We start from the raw sequence: 25,595 nt of genomic DNA on the forward strand, positions 1-25,595 counted from the left end.
TCATTAATTTGCCGTCATTTAGCTGAGAAATATATCGGTTATTGCAAAACTTTCGCCATTAACGCGAGCAACAGCGCTGTCACGAACAATCGATATTTCCATAGCGGGATTCGAACAACGTGAACTCGCGGCATTCGAGGAGGATGGCGGGAAATCGATAGCAGCACAGAGAGATTAAGCGCGTCTACTCCGCGTATCGTCAGTCAACGTGCGCGAGGCGGATTTGATCGCAGAAATTGTGCCAGGATTATTCGCGGATTGTGCCGCTTCTCTCAGCGGCGCCGCTCTTTGCGCCCCGTATCGCCTCGCTCCGCGTCTTAATAATAAGGGCGCAATAAAGCTACGCGATGGCAGTGTCGATGGCGATGGCGATGGCGGTGGTGGTGGTAGTGGAGGATCGAAGAGAGGATGAACGTGACGCACCGAAACCGGCGGAAAGGATCAGACGGGATTCCGCTTGGCGTCGGAGGGGGACGCGACGGCTCGAATGGCTGATATTATACCCCCGGGCGGTAATTCGTATCGAGTTTTCCGCGCTGCCCGGCAACTCGATCGGAAACGCGATCAGGACGGCGAAAGTAATCTTCGGCCGCGTCGAGAACGATCCTACAGTAAACAATCTACGCGTTAGCCCGCCGCCGTATTTGCGCGGAGGGCTCCTCGAGGGCGAGCTGTTTTTCCTGAATTTTCCCTCGCGTCTCTGTGTGCGGTGCTCATGCGCACCTCCCCCCCTCTCCTCTCCCTCCGGGACAATCGTTGTCGAGATAATACGACCGACCGATGTTCACAATTGGTCGCGAATCAACACGCCAGCCATCCACAGCCTTTAGTAGTTGTGCGCGGCCGATGGCATCTCAACAAGAGAGTCGCCACATCCGGTTATACACGTCGTGGTTAATTCATAAATCAATATCGATCCGACGGAGAGAGAAAGAGAGAGAAAGCTGCTTAGAAACAGGCTCTCATTGAGTGTCGGTTGTGTCGTTTGCCACAAGTGAACTCAGTAAAACAGCTGACTCACAAGTTCGACGTCGCTACCTGCACAAGTTTTGTAACTCATGTAATATGCACCTCGCGACACACGTTTGACACGTCTGAAACGAGCCTGCGAATAGAACACAGTGGCGACGTTAGATTCCATCGAGAACATGCGAATGCGCTCTACCACAGAATGCCAACGACAGTGGAAGCGTCTTGCGGTTGCGATCCGGAGGATCGGAGTAATCGGTCGGGGTCGGGACGAGTAGGGACGGGGCGGAAAACGCATGGTCGATGTGTCGAGAGCCACGGAGCGTCCCGCGGAGCGTCGTTATTATCTCGTCGATTGGACAAGTCAAAGTGTACAAGACGGCCGACATATCGGACGGTAGTCAAGGGGCGCGCGGGGCCATTCGCCGACCGACAAATAGCAATTTAACACCGTCGACCGTCTCGGTCGATATTCGGGGTGACCCTTTGACCGTCGACGCTAATGCACGGCTTGCCCTTTATTTCCTGCTGTCACACCGGCCGGCGCGACGATACGACCCTCGACATCCATCGCCGTTCGGATGCGCGCTTCCGAGCCCGGACACCCACGCGACGCTACGTCGTGTGCACGTCGCCGAGAAAGGGAGAGAACGGTGACGCGCGGGGTGGCAGGATCGGCCGGGGGAGAGGGACCACGCCTCCCTTCTCCCCCTCGGCCTGGGAGATTTAATTACGAATTAATTGTGATGTACCGCGTCGCGCGCGACTAATACCGCCGATAATTCCGCAGGTAATTCGAGGAACGCCCCTGTGGCCGATCCTCTCGCTCTTTTTCTCCCCATTCGCTGAGATTCTCTCTTTTTTAACACTCTCGTCTAACCCTTCAGTAGGCGCGTGGTAAAAACCAATGTTGTTTGTATATTACTAATCTGAGATATAATTTTGGCGTTGGAAGAACGCCTCGAATTAATACTTTCTATAGTTGTTTTGAATGCCGGTTGAACCTCGCCTGCGGAAACCTGCGAAACATTATGGTTTACAACGGTAGACCATGTGGCTAAAATAAGGGCTGCACGCGCTTACTGAAGGGTTAACTACATTCGTTATAAGTATAAATATGTTTATGCTGATCTAGTGTTATTCCTATCAAAACCTTGTTTATAAATAGTGTGACCAACCGTCCCGAATTTTGTAGGATCCTGACTTTTGGTTCTCTACAGAGGCGTCCCGAAAGAACTCTAGACGGAACTCCATTTGTCCAAAATCTTGATTTTTTTTCCCGACTTGTCAAAGTTGATATTCCGAAGTTGGCTGACTAAGAGAGTTAGCCACCCTACTTATAAGTTATAGAAACTTATATTTAGGCTCATAGAAGGTTCCCCTTCCAAATAAATGCTTTTCTTTCTCTCTTTTTCTTTTTCTATCTCTTAGTGCATTCACGGAAAATCTATGTGCGATCTTGTAAAACTTTGCGAAGCTTCTCTCTGGGCTCTCTCTTTCTCTCTCTCTCTCTCTCTCTCTCTCTGTTTTTTTTTCCATCTCGATACGATCAGTTCGGAGAAGCATGGTGGCCGCGAGTTTCATTTTCGGCGAGGGTGCGAGCTCATTCCCGCGAAGTACCGCTGCACCGGGAGATAAGATCGGCGTGCAGAAGTGCGCTAACCCGACTGCACACGACGCTGATGAATGATCGAGCGCGGAACGAATTTGAACGACAAGCCGCGGCGGAGATTTTCAGATAGAGCGCGATGTACGCGCGGGCACAACGCGGGGCAGATAGACTGAGCGGTGAACGAGGATGTCCTTTATCATTGTGATTTCAACCGCGGAACGAGAATAATTCGTGTAGTCACTTCACAAGCGTTCGCGCACCACCGTTTATGAATATTCATGCCACTCGCGTGCAGAGAGAGAGAGAGAGAGAGAGAGAGAGAGAGCGCGTCGATTTTAATTTAAATAAACTTTTAAATAAGCGCGAAGGCGCGGACTGAGCGTCGAGATTGAAATCCCGCTAATCTGATCGAGCCCGATTGCTATCTCCCCGTCATGTTAATGGTCTCTCCTCGTTAATCACCTTAATTAACAGCGATTAGATATGGACGAGTTAGTCACCGCGCGTGATTTGCATCCGCGTGTTGCACGTACTCGTGCAATCTGTCCGAGTGACCGAATGTTTACTGCTAATACATGCGATACGGCGAGAAGAAGTCTCGTCTGCTATCGTTTGTACATCGACTACTCGATTTTTCGAGTTTGCGGCGGGAACGAAGTGCAAACTATCTTTCTCTCTCGTTCTCTCATTTCCTTTCTCATTCTCCTTTGCACGCCGAAGGGAGAACTTCGTTAGGATGAGTGTCTACCACCTTCCTGCACTTAATTGCCGTGGAAGACATTTGTCTTCCTTACACAGCAGCGTCGTTTCGGGCAACGACCGGGCATTACACACGCTACTCGCGCATCTCGCGGATCGTTCGCCTAGAGATAACTCGATTGCTGGTACGCGCGCTCCGATAACGCGCTGGAACGGTAAAATACAGATCGCGGTCATTGCATCTATGTCTGGAATTCTCACCTGACAGTGTCTCGATTAGATTATGCTCCGCGACGTTGGTGGTCGTGTTCCTTGGACGCGCGACATTCGCCGATGCCTTCCTGTCGCCTGGCTCCTATTGCAAACTGTCCGCGATAATGTATCGACGTAGGCTACGTTTATCGCACCGATTATCGACTCACTACTCAGTCTACTGACGTCACGCCGACGACACGTCGACAACCGTGCGGATAACACGCTTTTCTTGTCTCTTCCGTCTTCTCGCTCTCTCTATTCCTCCCTTTCCATCCCGTTCTCCATCCTGCCGCGTTTACCCGGCGGATTTTCCGGACGCGGCTGACGGAGTCGTCTGTCCCCGTCGTCGTCGTCGTCGATAGCACACGGTCCGAGTGATGCGATTTTCTTCTCAAGTGACTTGAAAAGCCCCAAGATCAGGTCGACACCTGCGATTTGTCTTAGTCGCTCGTCGTGCCGGCAAATCGTCGCGGTTCCCGGCGTCTCCCGGTCATTTGCCACTGCCTTAAGTCCGTCACTGCCCCAACAAGGTTGCCCAAGTTGCGACGAGATCTGTCTCTGCTCGAGGAGAAGAGGACGAACAAGAGTCGGCTTATCCTCTCTCAAATTCGTGTTTGCGCGTTACGTGGCGACGCTCGTTTCCCCGACATCCCGCAACCGAAAGCAAGAGGCTGATTGACGATCGCGAGAGGTTACGCGTCTTCCACGTGTCCGGTTGTGTTCTGGTTGACGGTTTCGTAGACGCGCGATAAATGCACGCGGCCGCACGGCGACGCTAGCTTTTATCGACGCTCGCAGCTCAGCTGCGCGTGTCCGCGTGTCGCTCCTTCTGGCTCTTCATCCCCGTCGCGCCTCTTCCTGCTCATCGCCGCGAATTTTTCGCCGGCTTCGATCGCGGGCGCGTGCGTGCTTCCGCCCGCGGCGGCATCGCGACGCTTTGCGGCGACGCGTGGCGTCGCGAGCTCGCCGGTGTGGGGTTATCCGCGATCACGTATTTCGATTACGGCCGCTTTCGTGGCCGAAGGACCGATCGTGTAACTTCATGACTAGGTCCGTTCGTCACAGAGACGAGAGATGAAATGAGCGGCCGAAAAAACGGGATCAATCGAGAAGGAAGTTGCAGATAGACTTTAACCTTTGGGTAGTCGCGCGGTTGGCTGAGGGCTGTTGAATCACTTTGTTTTGGTGCGGCACAGAGTGAGAATTAGAATGATACCCGCCATATTTTTCCTATCTTCCTATGAGCCGGTCGTTCCAATATTTTGGTGAGCCACCTAACAAATAAATCATATATCTGTCTTGGTTTTCTCTTCAAATTACACAAACACAAGCGTATAATTTAACTGTTAGGTAGCTTATCAAGAGTCTGGAACAATAGGTGAAAAGTAATTACCTAAGAGATCGTGAGGAATGATACAAGACTGATTTTTAAAGTGTTTCCTTTTGATTTATAAAATGTCTAGTGAAATCTCTCTTCATTTTTTCTCAAAGACCCGCGACTAGCGGAAGGTTCATAAAGATCGCCTGCGAGACGAACGACACTCTTATACATACCGTGTCTTTGACGTTGGCAGTCGATTCGAGTAAGCGGACTCTTGTCCCGCCTCGACGAACTGATCGACCAGACGACCTCGCAAAAACAAGCTTGCCGTAATTAAGATATTAATAACTCTCGAGCACGCGGGACTGTATTCGCGTCGTGTAATCGGGAACGAGTCCGCGCAGTCTCTGGGTACAAAGTGAGACGTAGAAGACGTAGAAGACGCCCGCGAAGGAGGCGAGGAGACGAGGAGACGAGTTTTGAGGGAAGACTGTGAAAAATGATATAATTATCAAACGTCTCGTGGTGCGACATGAAGCGCGAGATAAACGATAGGCAGAGAAAGATCGCGAGGAGATCACGTCAAGTTGTGACGTCTCGCCGATTATTCCGTGGAGTCGTCCGGATGTGATGTGTCGTAACTTTAATTATTACATCGTACAACCGTGATTCCCCGGATGTATCGTCGCATTATCAGGCGCATACCGCTGGGGCGACGTCGTTCCTCGGGGATCGCGACTGTGTCGCTCACGGCGCGAGAACACTCGGACTGACGTTGCATTAACTCGGACCGCTGATGCTAATGACGCTCGTAATTCCCGACGATAGCGCTCGTCGTCGCAGTCGCGCTCGCCGAATGACGCTTCGCAGGACCAGATACTACGCGAGTTATGAATCCCGTCATGGGCACTTAGCCTTACTCGCTCGTAACGAGTATCGACGAGTGGTCGACTCGGAACTGGCTCGGCGAGGTACGAAGGCCACGAAAATGAAAGAGAGAGAGAGAGAGAGAGAGAGAAAGAGAGATCTACATAAATCTGATTAATTTGCATTTTTCCTACCCTTCCGGAAGGAAGAGCAAAGAGAGACTCAACAGTGCACTAATTAATCACGACGTCTTCTTCTCGGTCTTTGTAGGTGCTAGATGTTTCTGATTTTTCTTAATTCCAACTGAGGGAAGGTTTGTGTTAATTTCTATGAGCTCGAGCTACGAATTGATCTGCAGCATTTGTTATGTTTGGAATTTGCAATAATAATCGGGCTAGGTGTTCGCACGTGAAAGAGAAAAATTTGTTTGGAATAGTCAAATGTCTAGTGAAATGTTAACGAGTTAGAAAATCCAGAGTTGAAGTTATCAAAACTCTGCTCAAGTTAACAAGATATCTGATCAACTTGAATATAGTTGCAAGTTCTGGTTAATCAGAAATCTGGTTAACTTGAACGGAGTTCTAGTAATTTCGACCGGAATTTTTGGCTCGTTCGTATTTCACCAGACATTCGTTTAATCCAACCGAACTTCTTTTTTTTCCTGTAATTTAGATGCGGACCTGGCGCACAAGACCACCGGGCTATCGGGAAATGAACGAGTTTCTAAGATGAGGATTTCAAAAATTTAAGTTGCAGTACGTAACAGAAGTCAAGCGAGTGCTCGTGAAATCGATGAGAATCCGATCACTTTCCGTCGTGAACGTTATTCGTATCGCATATACATGGCGAGGGGTCCCAGCATCTCTCGCGAGACTCCAGCATCTCTCTTCATCCCTTTCGCAAGGCGCCGCTCAGCGCTCGTTCATCGTGCACACTCTTTTTCTTCGTTCGTGCTTTGCGCACAAGAACCGTGTGCGTTGCAGCGCGGCGTGTTTCCACCGTTCTACAACGACTGTCCTCCTTGCTCCTTGCTGAGAGAGAAAGAGAAAGAGAGAGGGGGGGGGAGAGAGAGAGAAGGGGCGGGAATCCGAAGAAAAAGAAAAGAAGCAGGAGGAAGAGTAGCTTGAAAGTAATCAAAGGGGTGGACGCGCGTTGGCGAGTGCTTGCGCCCCTTCGCTTGCCTCTCGAGGTACACACGCGCGGGAGCGTCGCCGAACAATCGTTTCGGTAGCTTTGAAGTCTTCCTTCACCCCCACTGTCGCGCGGCTCCGGACTCCTCGGTCCTCCCGGGGTTCGTGGGGTACGCGTTGCGTTTCGCAGCGAGCAAGAGCGACGACCGACGTCGTTGGCGACGATGGGTCCTGCCTCCCTTTCTTTCTCTCTGACGCGCACACGTACGCATCCACGTCCCCCTCGACCTCAGCCTCCCTTGTTTCCTTGTCCCCCTGCTTCATCGAGTATAAGAGATACAACGATAATGTCGTCGAACGTGCCTCCGACTCGCGAAACGGGGTCCAGATGGGGGTGGGACGTTGGAGAGGCTAATTACCAGTGTTTTTCCCTTGGAGATTCGCACGATGGTCATCGTGGTTGGATGATGGTACCTGCTTTGATTTATCCCCCAAGCGCGCACGGCTCCACGCGAAAGAGGCAGTCGAGGGGGCGGCGGCGTGGCTTTGTAGCGCGCGCGCCCGCGTCATCTCTTCGCTTCTTTCTCTTTTCTTCTTTCGTATCACGGATCTAATCAATCAAAAAAGCTCCTCCATGCTTCGTGCCCTCTCGTTTCGTCTTTGTCGCTCTTTTGTGGATTTCCGTTCTCTGATGGTCCCTCCGCTGCTGACTGCCCTTTTCCTCTCTCTCTCTCTATCTCTGCTTCTTTCTTTTCTTCCCTGTTCTAGATTCCTCGCTCTTGTCTCTCGTTCTAGTTCTTTTTTTTATTTCTATCTCCTTGTGCCAGGAGGAGAATTCGCTTCCGATACCACGTATGCAGAAAAGTTCGCAAAAGTGCCCACTTATTGTCCCCCAGTGGCAGTCGAGTGCAGCTTTGACGACGACAGGGTAATTAGTTCGTATTATACTTTGTGACATCGCAGAGAGGAACAGCCGGTCAGAACGAGAGAGGCGCTCTTTTCTCCCTCACCCCTTCGCCACGTTCATCCTCACTCTCGCTCTCGCGGTTTTTCCTCTTCTCTGAATCCCATTACGAATTTGGTCTCGCGCTCTTCATCTACTCGGCGATGACTCTCACTTACGAGCTGGCGTGCGTGCGTGCGTGCGCATCGAACGCAATCAACTCGCGGCATCTCTCCACCAACGCGACCGTCTCTTCTCCACTCTACTCGTCGTTTGCACGCTAATTTTCATACAGATGGATGAAGAAGCAAAACGGGAAGCAACGATCGCTCGGCCGAAAAGTCTTTGTCGACAAACAACGGTCGAGTGCGCGGCATAAAGTACATTCGTTCGCGTACACGCAAAGGATGGTGTAGAAAAAAAAGAAAAAAGAAAAATATCCACGATGAGACCCTAATGAGCGCGTTTGTTTTTTTTTTTCCACGAATTCGTGATCCTCGAGCGCGTATCACGGCTAGGGCGGGTAGAGGCGGGCCTCCTCGATCTCATCACGGAGCAACTCCGGATCGAGACCTCAAAAGATGACGACGCGCGACGGCAATTCTCGCTCGCGGTTCGACGAGCGCGCAGAAATAATTTTGTTTTTTACCGGTGCGGAATGTACTCGTTAATGTCGAAGCGAAGTAGTCGCCAAGCTGATAGCTGCCGGGCGGCGGGGGTGAGTCCTCAAAGACGTCACGCGGCCTAATTTTCCGACAGAAGGAGCATTCTTGCTTTGATGCGTCGGGACTCGAAGTTTCGCCAAAGCTTTCCCCTCCTCCATCTTTATGCTCTCTTTCTCTCTCTCTCTCGCTCTCGTTATGTTTGCCCAGTGGATTTCTTATGAGGAAAAGACCGCCGGAGAGACCGCGCACTGATGAGACGCGACAGCAGCTTTCCGCGCTGTGACTCGTGTTATAGAATCGAGAAGCCACTCGTGACTCTCTTGGGAAGTCAACGGCTTCGGCTTTGTGTTATCGCCCTCCTTCCCCTCACATACGAATTCGTTTAACCACGCTATCACGCTTGATCAGAAGGATAGTTGGCGGAAGAAAAAAAAATTTGGAGACAGCCGAGATGGAAAACGGGTCGACAGAAATGATGGCTGAAATAAATCAAAGCGCAGAGTCTACTCGAAGGGGGCCAAATATTCTCTCGGTGTTTTTGTGTTCCTGTCAAGCGTCACACGAAGGTTGTTCCTTTCCCATGTTGTTGCTTTCTCATGATCCTCCGTCTCTAAGACTCAAGCGCGGGAAAGCTCACGCTATAAACGCTATAAGATATAAAATATCTTATGCTGTTAGATACTACGGATGCTGTTAGATTGTTTTCTGATTGAAAAGTGCTTTCTCGAATCATAAATTCGCGACTTGTCATCGAAGTTCTCGATGACAAATTGAGAAATTCGCGTGACTTAGCGAGACGTTCGCAAAAGCAGCGCGTGGGAACGAATTTATTCGGGCTCTTTGGTAGCCTTCGTCGAGTCAGCGAGACGGGCGCTGCACAGTCCACTGCGTACGAGTGTAATAGAAGCGTATGACGACGCGTGTTCTTTTTGGTGTGAGTATGAGCGCTCACATAGACTCAGGTTTTATGCGTTACGTACGTAAGGGCTTGTACGGCTGCTCCCTCTTGCTCGGTTCCGTTTCTCTTGTACACGCGCTTGGCGTCGAGTCGAGTTTGCGTCGTTTCACGTCGCGACGTCGTCGATGAATTCTTTGATCCGCGCTGTAATTAGTTGGTAGCAGGCAATGCAACCGCCTGCCGCCATCACGGCGTAAATAGCAGCAGCTACTATCGGTAGCGACGGCAAGGTACGGCGAAGGGGTCGAGCCTCGGCAAGAAGAAGGGTAGCGAAAATGTTTTAGTGGCGATCAAAGTAGCCCGCGACTCTGTGCCCTGTCAAGGGTTGCATCGGGAAAATGCCTCACGAAGAAGAAAGAATTCCAACCCCGTGGTTTCTTGTTCTTTTCCGCGACACCGTCATCGTCGCGATGGCGCGTTATACGGCGACGAATGACGCGTTGCTGCTTCACTGAGGAAAATTGATATATCAAGTTTATTCATAGAAATAAACTTTATATCCCACGAATAAATTTTTAAGTATTTTTTCTCAGTATCTTAATAGATTTTTGAAGATAGAAATATTATATTTGCGTATCAAATTATCTTATTAATATGATTATTCATCAAGTTTTGTTTCATATAACTTCATTAAATTAATCATTTCAATTATTTATTTCAATGGTTTCATTAAATTTTGAGGAATTTCATATTCACGGATACATATCCAATGTTTCAATGGTTTCATTAAATTTTGAGGAATTTCATATTCACGGATATATGATAAATCTATATGTTCAAATATTGGCGGAAAATTGGACACGATTTTGATCTTGTTGATTTTATTGATTATGAGATTATTATTGATATATGAGATTTGATATCCGTTATAGATTTTTCCTTTGTACATTTGCATTTCTTATAAAAGTCTCAGTTATTCAACAGCGCGGCGCATGGAGGAATAATAATTCTCGAGCGTAATATACGCGTCGGTGGCGAAGGTCGGCGCTTATGAGGCGCTTGTCGAGTGCAGCACTCCGCGTCCTTAAAGCACCACCACCGTCGTTCTCGTCGCTGTCGCGATGCGAGACATTCTGTGACGTCAGTGCCGCAACGAAGACGCGTTTCAGTCCGGGAATTTAATGCATCTGTGCGGAGAAACCGAGAGCGCGGATAATCCGGCCGCCATTCGGATTTCTCGAGATCAGTTTTGGTTTTCTACGCATAGTTCGCGGTTCACTCTCTAGCGATCCGCATTGTCGTGTTATGCGCGTTGTCAGGATTTACAGGAGTGTGCGTCTTTCGGCGACATTCTGCAAACTCTTTTAGAAAGTGAGACAGACGCGCGTCTCGCTCTGTGTGTATGATCGCATTTTATTACCGCTATTTGCGAGACCGTTTAATTCAAAATATTGCTAGTTGCGAGGTAAACTAAGGTACACTTATTACCAGCGCGGAACGATGGTAGGATAGCTTCAGAAAACTCATAAAGCATGTACAAAGCAAATTGTATTTCCGTGACACTCGCTAACCGCCGTGAAATAATCCTCTTACGCGAGAACGTTGGCTAAACTTCACGCGCGCGCGCGCGCGCGTAACTAAATACAGCGAGGTAAAATGTCAGACACACGCCGTAGAACACCAGCAAGAAGTCCCAGTTGTTTGAGAAACAACAATCGGCCTTATATCTTTCATGAATTAACCATTTGCTTCGTTCATCTCGTTAATACCCTCTGTGTACCATCATATTTTTTGGAACATGCAGTACAATCTGGGTCTGTCGGACAACTTTGAACTACAATTTTATTGAAAATATTTTTAAATACATTTTTTCTGAGAAGATATCTAAGAGACAGTATTAATATCCATTCGGTGGATACTAATAACTTATACTAACATAAAACATTCTTCAGATAAGAAAATATACATTTTCTTTGAATTTTAAGAAAATCTTAGCTTTTCATGAAAGCAATCATTTATTCTGTTTAAATAAGAAAATTTGGATTTAAGTAAATACATATTATCAGTATCCCCACCAAAAAGTATTTACTATTTTTTACGTATTTTTTCCTTTAGAGTAGAAAAACCTTAGCTATAAATTAGTGGTGCGACAAAATCGAAATCTGTAGACAGATTTCGATCTATAGAAGCGATTTTGAAATTTCCCCGGATTCTACGAAAATTAGTGAATGATCGACTATTCGTTCGGCTTTTACAGACCTAACATTGCACACGGAAGGTTAATTGACGTGGTTAGAATGGAACAAAAAATCGTATCTCCAATACACAGAAATTCTGCGTATTGATTCGAATCTCACACATACGATGCGTACAAGTTATCCTTCCCGACTTTATAGGCACATGATAGTTGGGAAGCATGTCCTCGCGGATAGATCGATGTCAGCGCGATGCTGAGGGTTTTAGGACGCTGTCGAGTTTCCCAAACTGCTCCTCGCTGACCGATTATGGCGAGGTTACGGTCACATCCACCTTGTAGTGGAATATCAGGCCGCTGTAAACGGCTTTCCCTCTTGGCGCACCGAAAAGCGATGTAACCGCGATCGATTCGTTACAGCGTCCGCCACGCCGCCATGAATTCCGACCAAGTTGCCGACGGGGTCTAACCCCTGGCCCTATGTCGCATTAATGCACGCATCGAAACGTAGTTACAGTTTCGTAACTCTATTTTGAGGGACGCACTCGTGTAACGCGCCCGTGCGCGCCCCCGATTTTCGTAATATTCCGCGGCGCGCGCGGATAACTACACGCGCAAAAGGGAGAGATGGAAAGAGACAGAGAAAGAAAGAGAGAGCCAGGCCCGACGATGATGGGGAACGTCGGCGTTCGTCGACGTCGACGCGAAATCGAATGTGAAGTGCGTCTGGTCGCTTCACATACCGGGAAAATCACGAGTCCCGCCTCTCCTCGCCCTGCGTCTCGCAGCGCTGTCCTCCGCTTCGACGTCGAGGACTCTCCATTCTAGCTCGCTTAGGGTGCGGATTAATTACGCCTATCATCGATTATAGCTATTTTTAATATCGACGAGCGATGTCACGGCATGGACGGTGTCTGTTGACGGCGCAAAAGAACGCGAGATACGGAGCTAATTTGAGCGCGCGGTGTCATGATTCGCGTTCTCGTTTTTCTCATTTTCGCGTGACATCCTCACGTCCCGCGGACGAACACGGAGCTCGTGACGTTATTCACGATTGCTAGATTCGAGAGATAACGACTAGCGCGATTTCTCGATCTCGTTCGCGAAATTAGAATATGTCACGAAGTAAGAGGAGCCGTCTGCGCGGTGCACCGCCCGGTAGTGTATTAATGCGACGCAATCGGAAGAACCTGTTATGATTTATTAATGGGCAGCGCGCATACACTTCGCTTAGGTATTACCACGTATCGTGGGGACGACTGCCGAGCGATTACGACCGGCTGTTATATTCCCATCTGCTATCGGATCGTTATATTGTCCGTCCGCGCGCTCCGCGTCATTTTTTCCTCTTGATTAATTCCTACTACAAAATTAATCGCTTCAAGGGGGGTTTACATTGCGTCGCCTTGCGTCGCGTCGCCGTTTGTACGTCCACGGTGCTGGAACACGCGGTCCTGCAGATTCTGTCTACCCGGTTGACGCGTACGCACGCACGCACGCACGCACGCACGCACGCACGCACGCGAAAAGAGAGAAAGAGAGACGGAGAGTGAGACAGGCAGGACACGCACGGGGGGACGCACGGATAAGAGAGGCTGAACAGAAGGTTGGTTGAGGGGGGCGCGAGCCCCACGAAATATTGATTGACATCCGGGTGACAGATTTCACTAGCCACACACCCCTTCGGTCCTCAACTGGCAGCGTATACCGAGCCGAACGCTCGAGTACCACCTCCTCCTTCCCGTACTCTTTGTCATGCTGATTTGTTGCTAACCACGCAGAGGTGCTCAACCGCGAGCCTTACCAACGATCGGGTCTCGAGTTTTGATAATTCGTGATGCGCAAAAAAGAGAGAGAGAGAGAGTAGAGTGGAGTATAATAGAATAGAATTTATTTACACCTCGAATTTATTTATTTACAACTCCTTAGAGTTTACAGAGTTATAAAATGAGATAGTTGCTAATAGTTATACTACGTGCTAGAAAATAATTTATTAATAGGAAAAAATACAGTACAGCGATATAAGCAAGAGAGGAAGAGAGAGAGAGTGAGAGATAGTTTGCACGGTTTCGCGATATTTCGCACGGACGCGGAGTGTATGGCGCGCAACTCCTGCATTCTCTCTACCCACCCTGGGAACCCGGTGTTTCAGCGGGCTCACCACGGGCTTACGGGGAATTCGCGAGAGATTACGCGTCCGGTGTCGGGTTGTGACCGCGCTTCCAGCGATCGAAACGTCCGATCAGCGGACGAAACGAGAACACCGGATACGGCGCGGATCTCGACACCGCGTGCGGCTTGTTTGTCAGGCACTCGGGCGTCTAATAACGTGCAATTAGCGCGTCGGCTATAATTACGATTAATGTCGGCTGGGAATTATCACTTCCAACTAAATCGCATTGATAAACAAATTCCGAGGAGCGCGCGTGTATACCGTACACCGAGCAAATCTCGTGTTCGTCGCGTCGCGTCGTGCCGCGCGCGCTCGTTATCGCGTAAGGTTTCTATTTGCCGTCGAGTTAGACAGGTGTAACGTCGCGCCAAGGTGCATAATACAACGCGCGGCGCGTATATGCCTCGTCTTCATCGTCGTCGTGGTATCGTCGTTGTCGATACGTGGAATCGTCACCTGCACTATCAACATGGGAGTGACATATCGGCGAGAAATCTGTGGCATACGATTAACCTTTCAGCTGCTGCGCGCGACCTCCCCGCGGGCGTCCGATATTTCTTCGCGCATTAGCGAAGAGGTCGGCTGACATTAAGGAAGATGTCGATAGCAGCACGCCTGTTCTATGAAAGTCACCAGCGGATTTATGACGCTGGCATATTAGCTTCCGCTGAGATCACCGAAGAGACAAATCGAACTCGCCCTCTTTCGCTCCGATTACTTTCTTCTCTTCAAAAGCGCCGGTCGTGGAAATGTGATTCGTTAATTCCACCGCGACTCGGAATAATTCTTTCTCAGGCATGGAAGTGTGAACGTCGTCGTTCGTTTCTCGTTTGTGATGGTCTCGTTGCTCTGCGAGATCGATGGGCGTTCTTAATCTAGAAAAAGTAGTCACTTATGCACATTAAGCGAGCGCGTCGCCAGGAGAGGAATTGCACACGAGCGGTACGTCGCCGGAGGGAAAGAAAGAGAGGCGGGGGAGGGGGGAGGTGGCCGTCGGACGTGGCTCGAAGTGGCGAACAAAGAGCAATGCGACAAAGATAGTGGCGGACGAAGATGACGGCGATACGATTCTTGTTGGCCGCGGGACGCTGATTGCTCGAACGGAGGAGCCAATTGAAGATGTGACAACGACTCGACGCTTCTGAATCATGTCACATGTCAAATGAGTGCTCGGAAACTGTCAACCGGCCCAATTACGTCTTCATACGAATAACCGGCCCACAGAACGATCGTCCCACGCGTAACGATGCTCAACAAGTCGACAGGTTCGGCATAAGCGACGAAAATAAGGCCCGATCGGTCTGCCATACGAGCCGCCACGCATGTTTCACACGTTCGTTCTTTCCGACAGCCTTAATCCCGCGTTACGTAGGTGTCGCGTCGCGTTCGCATGTGTCGCTTTCCTGGTTAGTCATGGGCGATACAACCCGAAAGTACCGATACGTGTCGCGAATGAAAAAAATGTCGACACACAAAACACATTGGACGTCCCGCATCGCGATATCATCGATATCGATGCTTGAATTACATAAAGATGTCGGATTGTGGAAGTACACTGTATACACGCTATATGTGAATCTCTAACTATGTAAATGGCATGTATTTATAACAATGTTTTTACATAGTTGCGTCGATCTCTCAGTCTACGTCTCGGCTCGCCGATAAACAGCGATAAACAACCTTTGACTGAGCCTTAGATCATAAAAGCGTCAAAGATTCAACCGCACCTAACCGATGAGATTGCATATTGCATTGTTGCCTAAAGTAAGGAGCGCACAGGCTTGTGCATAACACATAATGCGTTCTCCAACCTGGGAATAGAAATGAAGGATTCTGATTGGTTTACTTCCGTTTGTATTATGCATTTGTTTGTGCTCCCCGTTTTAATTCGCATAACAGCCATCAGGGGACAGTCAGGTTGAGAAAATAATCGCCATCACGGGCGGTCAATGTGTGGGTATATCGAAAATCGATATTCACGAACAGAGTATCGATATTGTATCATCCGTCTCTATTCCTGGCGTGAATATGAGATCGATACGGATCTGCTGGTTCTTTGACGGTTTCCTTTTTAATTGGAATGTGTGAGCCTGCGTGCGAATTTTTCGCGATTATTAATAGCGCGTTTGTCGTTGTAAGTATACGCGAATTCACGAAGAGATCAATTTTGACTGAGCTGTTGAAAATCGCATGGAAGCTTTCGCCATATTTTTAATAGCTCAGCTAAAATGGATCTCTCCGTGAATTCGCGTATATTTACAACGACACACGCGCTATTAATAATCGCGAAAAATTCGCTGAAGGTTCAGCAGAGGGATTAGCGAAAACGAGCAAGATAGATTCCGCGCGGACAGCGACTCGAATGCGAAGGAGACCCGCTCGCAAATATTTCATTGAACTCCGGCGATGTGTTAAGCCGCGAGGGTTACGAGTGTAAGCCGCGGTGGTAACCCTCTCGCGTGCATATCGCAAATATTGGTCCATTACGAGATCACAATACTCTCTCTCACCTCGCGCACCGCGCTTCGTGTTAACCTCAAATGGCTCCTCACAGGCGTTTGAAACAGGTCGCCTCGCACACGCGCGATATTATACGGAGAGCAACAGGATAAGCCGGCGAGATCGATCGGATCGGAGCGCGGAGTCGCCGATATTGCGCAAAAATTGGATGAAAACGCGGAGCTGAAAAACGCGCGATTCATTTGTTTCATCATGCTGATAGCCGCTGTAACACGATTGTTTCTCGGTACAGTCGATGTTTGCGCTTGCGCAATTAATCGATCGGTATTCGCGATTCGGAAGAAAAAAAGAGATTGCGCCGAGATCGCGACGTTCTCCTCACAATTCGCGGACAGACGGGCTTCTCCGTTAAATGTCGTCGAATATCATGTAGTCGGATGGGTGGGTGGCTGACTGACTGGCTGGCTGGCTCCGCCGCTTCCCACGCGGTGAGCAGTTCCTAAATTCATTATCCGAGAGCGAATGCGACATAATTGAGACGTATGTAAAACGCACATGTGCGTCCCCCGCCCACCACGTGATAGACGTCCCCGCTGTCGCCCGCTGTCAACGTATCACAACTGCAACTCCTCCCTGTCGTTTTGCACTATGTCCAGGATGTTATTAACGTCGTATTGTCAGTACAAAATAATCGAGTAAGCGTTTTCATGTCCTAACTCTCTTTCTCTCTCTCTTCTCTCGTTCTCTTCGACGTGACTATCGGCCATTCGGCGCGAACCACCGCTTCGCCACCTGGCGAAGGCAAAATCCGGATCCCAATTATCCTTTTCGACCCGTCGGCCGCGATAGTATGCTATTAGCGTCGACTGCGAAGCAGGAAGTTTCCATTCGCAGTGCTCATCCCTGATATACCGTGTTCGCGCTCTGATGCCTCGGGAGACTCTGTATGGAACGGCGGTTCGATTACGCATTAACCGCACGCGCGAAATCATCGGTGTTCGCAGACGGTAGGCGTCGGCTGTATGGCGCAGGCAGAGCAAGCGCGCCACGATATCGCCCCCGGGGAGGATTTGGAGTGCGCGCAGCGCAAATATTGCCCCAAAATCACAGGAGCGCAGCGTCGTCGCCGGCACGTATCCAATATCCATGGCCTTTTCCGAAGGAGACGTCGTCCGTGCGTTGTCTCCGGAGACTGACAATGAACACTAGCGAACATAGTCAGAGCGATCTTAATTCGCGTATATCCTATTCCTTTTATTTTTTGTGAAAAAAACGTGATAGAAGCAGAAGACGCTCCAAAGTTGGAAACAATTTTCTCATATATTAGCTGCGTTCGATATTGTAAATCGAAGACATCAGATTGCTTTTTCATCTCGAAGAGATAAATGAAAGAATAGAAATGGAAAAGATACGAGATCTCGTATTTCTTTCATTTCTATGTATTTTCGAGGTAAAAGAGCACTCCGATGTCTTCGATTTACAGTGCCGAACGAAGCTATTGAGCAATAGCTCAAACGAAAGAGAGATCTCATCGCGAGTAGGTTCAGAATATATATATTTGTATATATATTTTTTTTATTGTGTGATTGATGAGACAGAGGGCGTCATCATAGATCAATTATTTATATGTACATATGTAAATATGTATTGATGAATTATTTTACATTACCCAGGATTATTTTGCATCATCACGAGATAGTGCATCTACTCGACGAGATCTTTCGTTTGATCTCTTGCTTAATATAGGTTATAAAGATTTCTGGTGGGCAAACTAATCTCATACAGAAAAATGAATACTAAAACTAGGGGGAATAGGATAGGAGCAAATCAAAATCGCTCTGACCATGTCAGTAGTGTTCATTGTGTGTGAGTTTCTCTTCTCTATCAAACAAAATTTCCGACTGTCACTGTTTATAATCTAATAACTGCAACGACGAGGCACTTTCACGTCCCTGCGCTGTGCTCACTCTGTAGCTATTTCAACGGCTAATCGGGTTATTTATAAATTCAAATCGCAATCGACTCGACATTAAGGAAGTACGGACACGAGGAGAGTTTTCCGGCTGGAAATAGACGCTCGCTTCGAAAATAGAAACATTGCCCTGTTATTGATTTCCGCCCTACGTGTCGCGTGATCGAGAAAATTGCCGTAGCGCAAGGCAAGAAGGCGTTCGCCGTAGGGGTGGCCGAGCCGAGCCGGAATCGGTGATGCGATTACTCGCCACCGAGGAGTAATGCGCCGGACTTGATGATACGATAACGTTATTATCGTTCTTTCGCGGCGTCAAATGGACTCAGCTGAATATTTATCGAGCGACAAGTGATGTACGTAGTATATGCGCCGTAACCGTTTGGCCGTGCGCGCGCTTCGATTGGCGTTTCGTTTGCGCCTCGTGTTCACGTTCGCCTTTACATCTTTTCGAAAAAGCGCGATCGCATTGTGAATACGCGCGGGAGACGCATGCGGTGGCGGTTGTCGATCGGTCCGTACGTCTCTTTTGGATGCCGCCCTCGTTCGTACGGGATTTATCGCTGAGTAGAGTCGTCGATGTCGTTGTGCCTCGCTGTGTCGGAATTGTTTCCAGAATTACTGCGTGACGCTAAAATAGTCATCAATCTAGGACGGCGGTGTGGAACAACATACGCCGCGCAGCGCGCGACTTGCTAATGATTCCGTAATGTATGCGGATAGGGAGAAACGGCCGTAACGCAGGCGGTAAACGGCGATGAAGATGGAAGGCGGCTGATATCGGCATTCAGTGAAACTACTCGTTCTCGGCGGCGTGTGCGCGCACGCAGAAATTAAATATCGCAAGATGAGGCATGAGAAAATGCGCGCGACGGGCGAAAGTACCGGGCGATTAAGGTAAGCAGCAGCTCGTTGTGGGCGAGTCGGCGGGGGTAGCTGGTAAGGACGGTCAGAGGCACGATCGGGAGAAGGAACACCCTGGTAATAGTAGCGGTGAGACGGGGAATGGAAAGAGAGAGAAAGGGAAAGAGAACGCGTCGTCCCGTGGGATCGGCTCGAGCATTGTCGAGAGGGTTGCTTGCTTCGTCGCCCGTCGCTAGAGGCCTCCACCACCGTTTGCCGTCACCCTCCCTCGCACTCTCACCCTTCCTTCCTCCCTCGTCGCCGCCGCCTCTGTCCATTGCTCTTGCCGAAGGAGAAGCAGAGCGAGCGAGCGAGCGAGCGAGAGAGAGAGAGAGAGAAAGAGAGAGAGAGAGAGAGAGAGCCGGGGAGGTGAACAGGGTGCAGCAGGGTCGCGCGGTAGCTCGGGACTGTCACTCGGTGATGGATGATTCTACCCCAACGCGATCAATTCGCCTGCCCCACGCGCACATGCCTCGAGGGTTGAAGCTTACCCTCGTGCCTAGTGCGCCATTCTACGGGAATCGCGATGCTTCCTCTCGATCTAGCGAGAAGGTGCATTCCTCTCTCGCGAGTGCCGAGCTGAATTGGCTTGGGAGGGATCGCGCGTACCGCCGGATCGATGCGAGACGTCGCGGGATCCTGCCGACGGCGACGAAGACGGGAGGGCACTTCCTACGTCCTTAGATTCCAGATACGAATCGAATAAAACCGAGGAGTCGGAGCGGACTTCTATCTTGGGGAAGATACGCGTATCTGAGGGAGATATATATATATGTATATATGTATATATAATATATATAAGACTCAATCTTTGTCGCGTCGTGGAAAAACTCGAGGCGATTTCTTGGCGGTTGATTTTTCCGCCACGGTGGTGGAACAGCGGCGTTCAAGCGAACGAATTATTGTGCAATGATAACGCAGTAACGGTTCTGGAAAGTACAATCGAGAGACTTTGTGCTCTCCGTTGCAAATAAACGAAATGCCGGGAAATTTTTTTCGTCGCGCGCTCGAAACGGTACATCGCAATGAGGGAAATCCTCGTTAATACGACTCTACTAATTAGAACGGCAATTAGAACGCATTACTGTGACTATCCGGATAATTACAGGGCGTAACAGCACTCGCGATAATTGAGAAAACTGTATACAATCAGATTACAGCGGGCGCGAGGCCGCGGATGAAGACTTTTTATCGGTGCCCGCAACGTCGGTTGAGAACGGCCGCTTATCGTCGCGCGCTCGCGAGAGAAGAAATTTGTAGACGCACCGTTAAAAAACGTTAACGACCACCCCCGAGTCGCCCCAGCCGCGTTTGCAGGCAGAAGAGTCGGTCTTTCGTCGCTTCCCGCCCCGGCTCTGCCCTTCTCCCTCTCGTGCGCGGGCGCGTTCCGTCTAATTTGCATAGTAATTTTAATCAACGTTACCGCAAACTGCAATATATGCGTAGCTACGCGCACACGTGCGAGAGCGGGTATGCTTCTCGCATAGATTATATACACACAGGCAGACGGGCACAGGTAGATACGTATCGTACAATCCCGGTCCGCGCGTAGCTCTCGCGCCACCCTGTAATTACTTTCCTCTGGCGGCGCACGTCAATTCAAATTGCTCTCGAATTATCTAACACCGAGAGAGAACAGGAGAGAGAGGGAGAGCGAGTGAGCAGACTTTCTCATGTGCGCGTACATGCACGAGGGGAGTACGAGGTGCGAGGGCTGCTGAAAGAGCGGATAAATGAACGACAACGCAACGCTGAGGGAGGGAGAAGAACAGAGAGAGAGAGAGAGAGAGAGAGAGAGAGATTGAGCTCGGATCGGCCGGATAGAGTGGCGACGCAGCCACGTGCGCGAGAAAGGAAGTGAAAGCCAGAGAGGAAGGAAGATAGAGAAAGAGCCCCTTTCCCCCCCTTCCTGGACGATTCCCGTAACAAGTTCGAGGATTATTCGCTCTGTGCTCTCCCGAATGCAACGCCCGTTCATTGACAGCTCGCTTCCCGCGGTCGACGTGCCTAAAGGGATGTGAAACGGCCGTTTGGATTATGCGCGCGTGGCGAAAGATGACGGCGCTTATCGCGAGCGGAGAAAAACGCCGGTGAAAACCAAGTGGGGTTGCTTGTTGTCGGCTGACGTCGGCGCGACTGCGTTTTTAAGCTTCGCGTTTGCAACGGGACGTTATACTAGCTGCACCTTCGTCGCGTGCCATTGTACGGCGCTTGAATGCACCGAGTACTTTGTTATTAACGATGCTATGTATGTGTGTGTTAAATCGTATCGCGGCTCGGGAAGACACAAACGGGACATGAATGAAGTCTGCATCAGCGACGGATCGTCGCAACCAGGTCGCGTCTCTGTCGAGGAAATGAAAGATCTCGACGGAGGATAATAACGCTAACCCCGCGAGTCGTCGTGCTTTAATTATAGCCTGAAAACAGATATTTGATATTGAAAACATGAGCGCGCTTTGCTTTTTGTTCTCATAAAAAAATAAAGCCGATGGTGGAACGCGCGCTCCTGGCGACAGTGAATTCAGGATTTCCTGACCGCGATGAAACAGTCAAGCGCGCGATCCGCTAAACGAACCTGAATCTCCCCGCACGGTTGAATATTTATGCACAGCCGTCTCTTTTCGTTTTGTCGTGTCCAGGAGAAACTCTGCTAACTGGCGCTAATACGTGGTGATTTAAAAATACGCTACTTTCGTCAAACAGCTGGTGCGTCACGTAACTATGAGCTATTGCGCGACACAAAAGAGGTTTTTCGATTAATGGGCGATCCTCTCGATTACGATACGAGAACAGCCTACGTTGACTTTTCTCGACGTTGTGTTCGATTTTCGGCGTGACGATCGTTCGCATTGTAAGCCTAAACTTGGGTGTACCCTGAGCGAGCGAAATACGAGTGCAAACTTTCACCTTACAATTTAAAAGTTGTGTACAGTCACGGACGGATAGGTTGTCTGACTTTTTTCGTGAGTTTAGGAACACCCTGTTCCTATTCTCTTAATGGAAAACAGATTCTCTCATTGAGCAAGACAGAGTTTTTCGTGAGTCCCTAAACTCACGAAAAAAGCCAGGCAACCTATCTGCGGCTGCACGCCTTAACGAATCCGAACAGAACGTCTCGTTGGCATCCGGAGCGACTCGTGATGCGATTTACCAAAGAAAACGTGCGTTCGCTCGCTCAGTGTACACCCGGCTTGATGCGTCCTCGTGTATCTTTTGCAGCATCAAGATCATCGCGATCACCCCGATCTGTATCTCTTTTTCTTTATCTCTCTTCTCCCCTGAACGAATATCTGTCCTCGACGTAATACTTAACGATTCCGATCTCGCGGAGTCTCGTCAGGAAACGTCTACTCACCGAAAGAAATGGAGTTACAATCCTTCGCCGGGTTACTCGCGGTCACTGTGTGTGTCTCTCTCGCTCTAGATGGTGTGTCCCCGCACGCTGTCGTCGCGGTGGCGTGTGTCTCCGGTGATTTGGCGCTCCGTTTTCCCACGGCGAACAGTCTACCGTCACTCGCACTCGTCAATCGCGGTCCACTCGCGATCGCAGCACACGGGGAATCGCGTAGAACGACAGCGCGCGCGCGCGAGACGGGCGGAGTTCGGACTTTGAGCGATCGGGTCGCCGATGTTCGTCCCTGGCGGCGAGGGTTAACGGGTTAACCTTGAAAAGGGAACCCGGTGCCGACGATACGCAGGGCTGTTTTGGGTGGCGCGGCTGTTAGTGCGGCGGGAGCGCGACGACACACCGGGGACGCCTCCCCGTGACTACCGCGCGAAACACGGAAATCGATAGAATGGCCCTGGCACATGCGTGCATCATGCCCTCTTTCCTGGGGGAGAAACCGAAGAGGACGTCGACGACGATGACGACGACGACAACGACCACGACGACGAGAACGACGACGATGACGATGATAACGACGACGACGATGACGATGACAACTATACGGAAGTAGCGAGGGTGCTGACAACACGCACGCCCACGCGCGCTCGCTCGCGGTCTGTGAGCAGGAAACGGAAGAGGAGGAAGACGCGGGGTTTTAGACGTCGCCGGGACAAAGTAATGGGAATTTCTTTCGCGTTTGCCGCTCTGTGTGTATCTTCACCTTGTCCCTCACCGGCGAGCTTTTTTCCGGGAACGCGCTTCACCCTCTCGTCTCCCATTCGACCCTTTCGAGAAATGCGGAGCGTTTCCTTCTAAGGTGGTATTACAATCGTTCACGCAAAGAGTCGTATATATCACGAATGATACTTCTTTTTTCCTTTCGAGTCTCCCACGAAGCAGTGTTCCTACGGCCGCGAGATTGAATCGCGTGTGTGCGATCGAGATATCGTAGGACAATGTCGGATTGCACCGGCGACGTTGACTTTGCGCGCAGTGGATGAAGATCGCGCGATGTCGTAGAGAGGGAGGATAGAGAGGGACAAACTGCGTTTAGTCTTACTTCCACGTGTTCCTGTTCCACACTTTTAGATGCGACACGGGCGTGTGGCCAAGATTTCGGCGTATTTTACGCGTAAACTAACGACCTCTGCGTGTCGCCTTTAATTTACACGCGATACACGTTTCATGTTGTAAAGACACACATACATACACACATACACATGCACGTACAAAGCCACTTAGCCGAGTCCTGGCTGACGAAGCGTTTTACTTCCTTCCAGACCATAGCTCTCTGCTTTTAATAAAGACAAAGAGAGAGACGCGCGTTTTTCTCTCGAGTTTAACAGCCCCCCCTCCGATTTAAGAGGCGCGACCGAGCTCGAGGTGGCGGAATTTGTTTCGACTTGTTCCACTTCGCTCGAGGGTTAGCGCGACGAAATATCGCGTCGCCGGTAACGCGACACGACGCGCAAGGGACGTTAAGGAAGCAGCGGAGCGGCCAAAGGGCAAACTAAAGTATAACAAACTATGCGTAAGACAATCACGGATAAACGCGGCTGGATAAAATCCAAGGAATTTATCGTTCGGAAAGGGTGGCCGCCCGGGCGGCCGCCGATGGCGACAGCGACGGCGGCAGCGACGGCGGCGGCTGTACTTTCCGGTAAATTTCCGCGGCCGTAAATTCGAACGCGTAACATCGGCAAATTTCCATAAGAGAGAAAAATCCGGTGATTCACTCGCCGGCGTTCCTTGCGAATACGTTTGTCGAGCGACGATAAATATTCTCGCGCGCCCGGACACAATAGTTCGCGGCCGGGCTTGACCGCCACGGTGGTGCAACGGGCCGAAAATTTATTCTCGCGCGGTCGCATTAAAATTTCGCGTGTGTGCGCTTCCGAGAAAAAAGAAAAAAATATAACAGAGATGGAAATTATACGCGAACGTGTGCGCATTACTGCCTGAATAATTTCGCGAATTTCTCCGCGGATGTTAATAGAAACGAGATGCGTCCCGTCGCGTGAATTGTACCAGGAGTACCCGTTATTTATTAAAATTACGTTTCAACGATTACGCCAATCTATGTTCAAGTTAAGGTTCAGAAAAAAAAGGAGGCCCCTCTCACTCTTTCTCTCTTATTAGCGTCTTATGATGTTTTGGTCAAAGACATTTTAGCATATCTCTCTCTCTCTCTCTCTCTCTCTCTCTCTCTCTCTCTCTCTCTTTCTCTGTCTGTCTTTCCCCCTCCCTCTTTTTTCTCTTTCTGACCCTCTTTTTCCATTCCAATTTATATTTCCATATCTTTTCATCAGTTATGAGTTCTTTAAAGCACTAATATACTTTTTACTGCCTTCCTTTAATAGTATATTAGCTCACATTGCTTCTTTGCTTTATGAATGCTCTTCTATATAATTCATAGTTATAATTGCTTGTTGGTTAATAATGCTATTGCGTGCTTTTTAAGCGCTTGATGGGAAGTTGTCCCAGAGAGCATAATAAATGATGCTTCTTCTTCTTCTTCTTTTTGTCTATCATTAAACAAGTTTTGATTGAAGAAGTTTAACACGCCGCAACTGGAACGGCTCTCCGCGAAATTTCTTCCATTAACGGGAGTCGCTCGTAAACTCGTACGATGAGTGCCGCGCGAAAGGCGTCGATTGCGCCAGCTTTAAAGATAGCTTTGAGAAAACCAGTAGCGCGTACGTTGAGCGCGGCCCATGCGGAGTCGATCGATTCGGTCGGGCTGCGTAATCGTGATAAAAATAAGGTTGACATCGATGAATCACGATAGGCGGAGCGTAAACAGCGAGGTAAGGCTCCAGGGCGATCAAATAGATAGATCCAGGCTGTCGCGGAGGCAATTGTAAAATGCACCGAGACGAACGACACGACGAAAGTGGAAACGTTCTTCTGAGCGGTGGAGAGGAGAAGAGAGGAGAGGAGAGGCGGGTCGTTTCGGAGTAAAAGTCAGGAGATAGAGGAGTGCGAGAGAGAAAGAGCAGAATCGCTGGAACGCGGCCAGGTTGCATTTTCAAATGGGCACCAATGCTCGCTGCCGCGAGCTCGTGCCAGAAAGAATTAAGCAGCGTCCTTTAAACCGTGAATGATAATCGCGGTAAGCCTCGCCTAATGGAAACGCTCTCGCTGGG

At 49.6% G+C, this 25,595-nt stretch overlaps 1 protein-coding gene across 2 annotated transcripts in view; it reads right to left on the bottom strand.

Moving 5' to 3' along the window:
• Positions 1–22,795, bottom strand: part of LOC116849135 (frizzled-2) — a 97,921-nt gene extending 75,126 nt beyond the window's left edge. The window contains exon 1 of one of the 2 annotated variants that reach the window (XM_032825994.1): positions 22,417–22,795. The gene's annotated coding sequence lies outside the window, so the exon portion shown is untranslated. Of the gene's footprint in view, positions 1–3,541; positions 5,492–22,416 lie in introns of those variants that run through there. The other variant, XM_032825995.1, reaches the window with a different exon arrangement.
• Between the last annotated feature and the right edge of the window lie 2,800 nt (positions 22,796–25,595).

This window comes from Odontomachus brunneus, unplaced genomic scaffold, assembly GCF_010583005.1.
Source record: "Odontomachus brunneus isolate Ranch 3 - 2012 unplaced genomic scaffold, Obru_v1 Obru_scaffold_107, whole genome shotgun sequence".
Taxonomy (NCBI): domain Eukaryota; kingdom Metazoa; phylum Arthropoda; class Insecta; order Hymenoptera; family Formicidae; genus Odontomachus; species Odontomachus brunneus.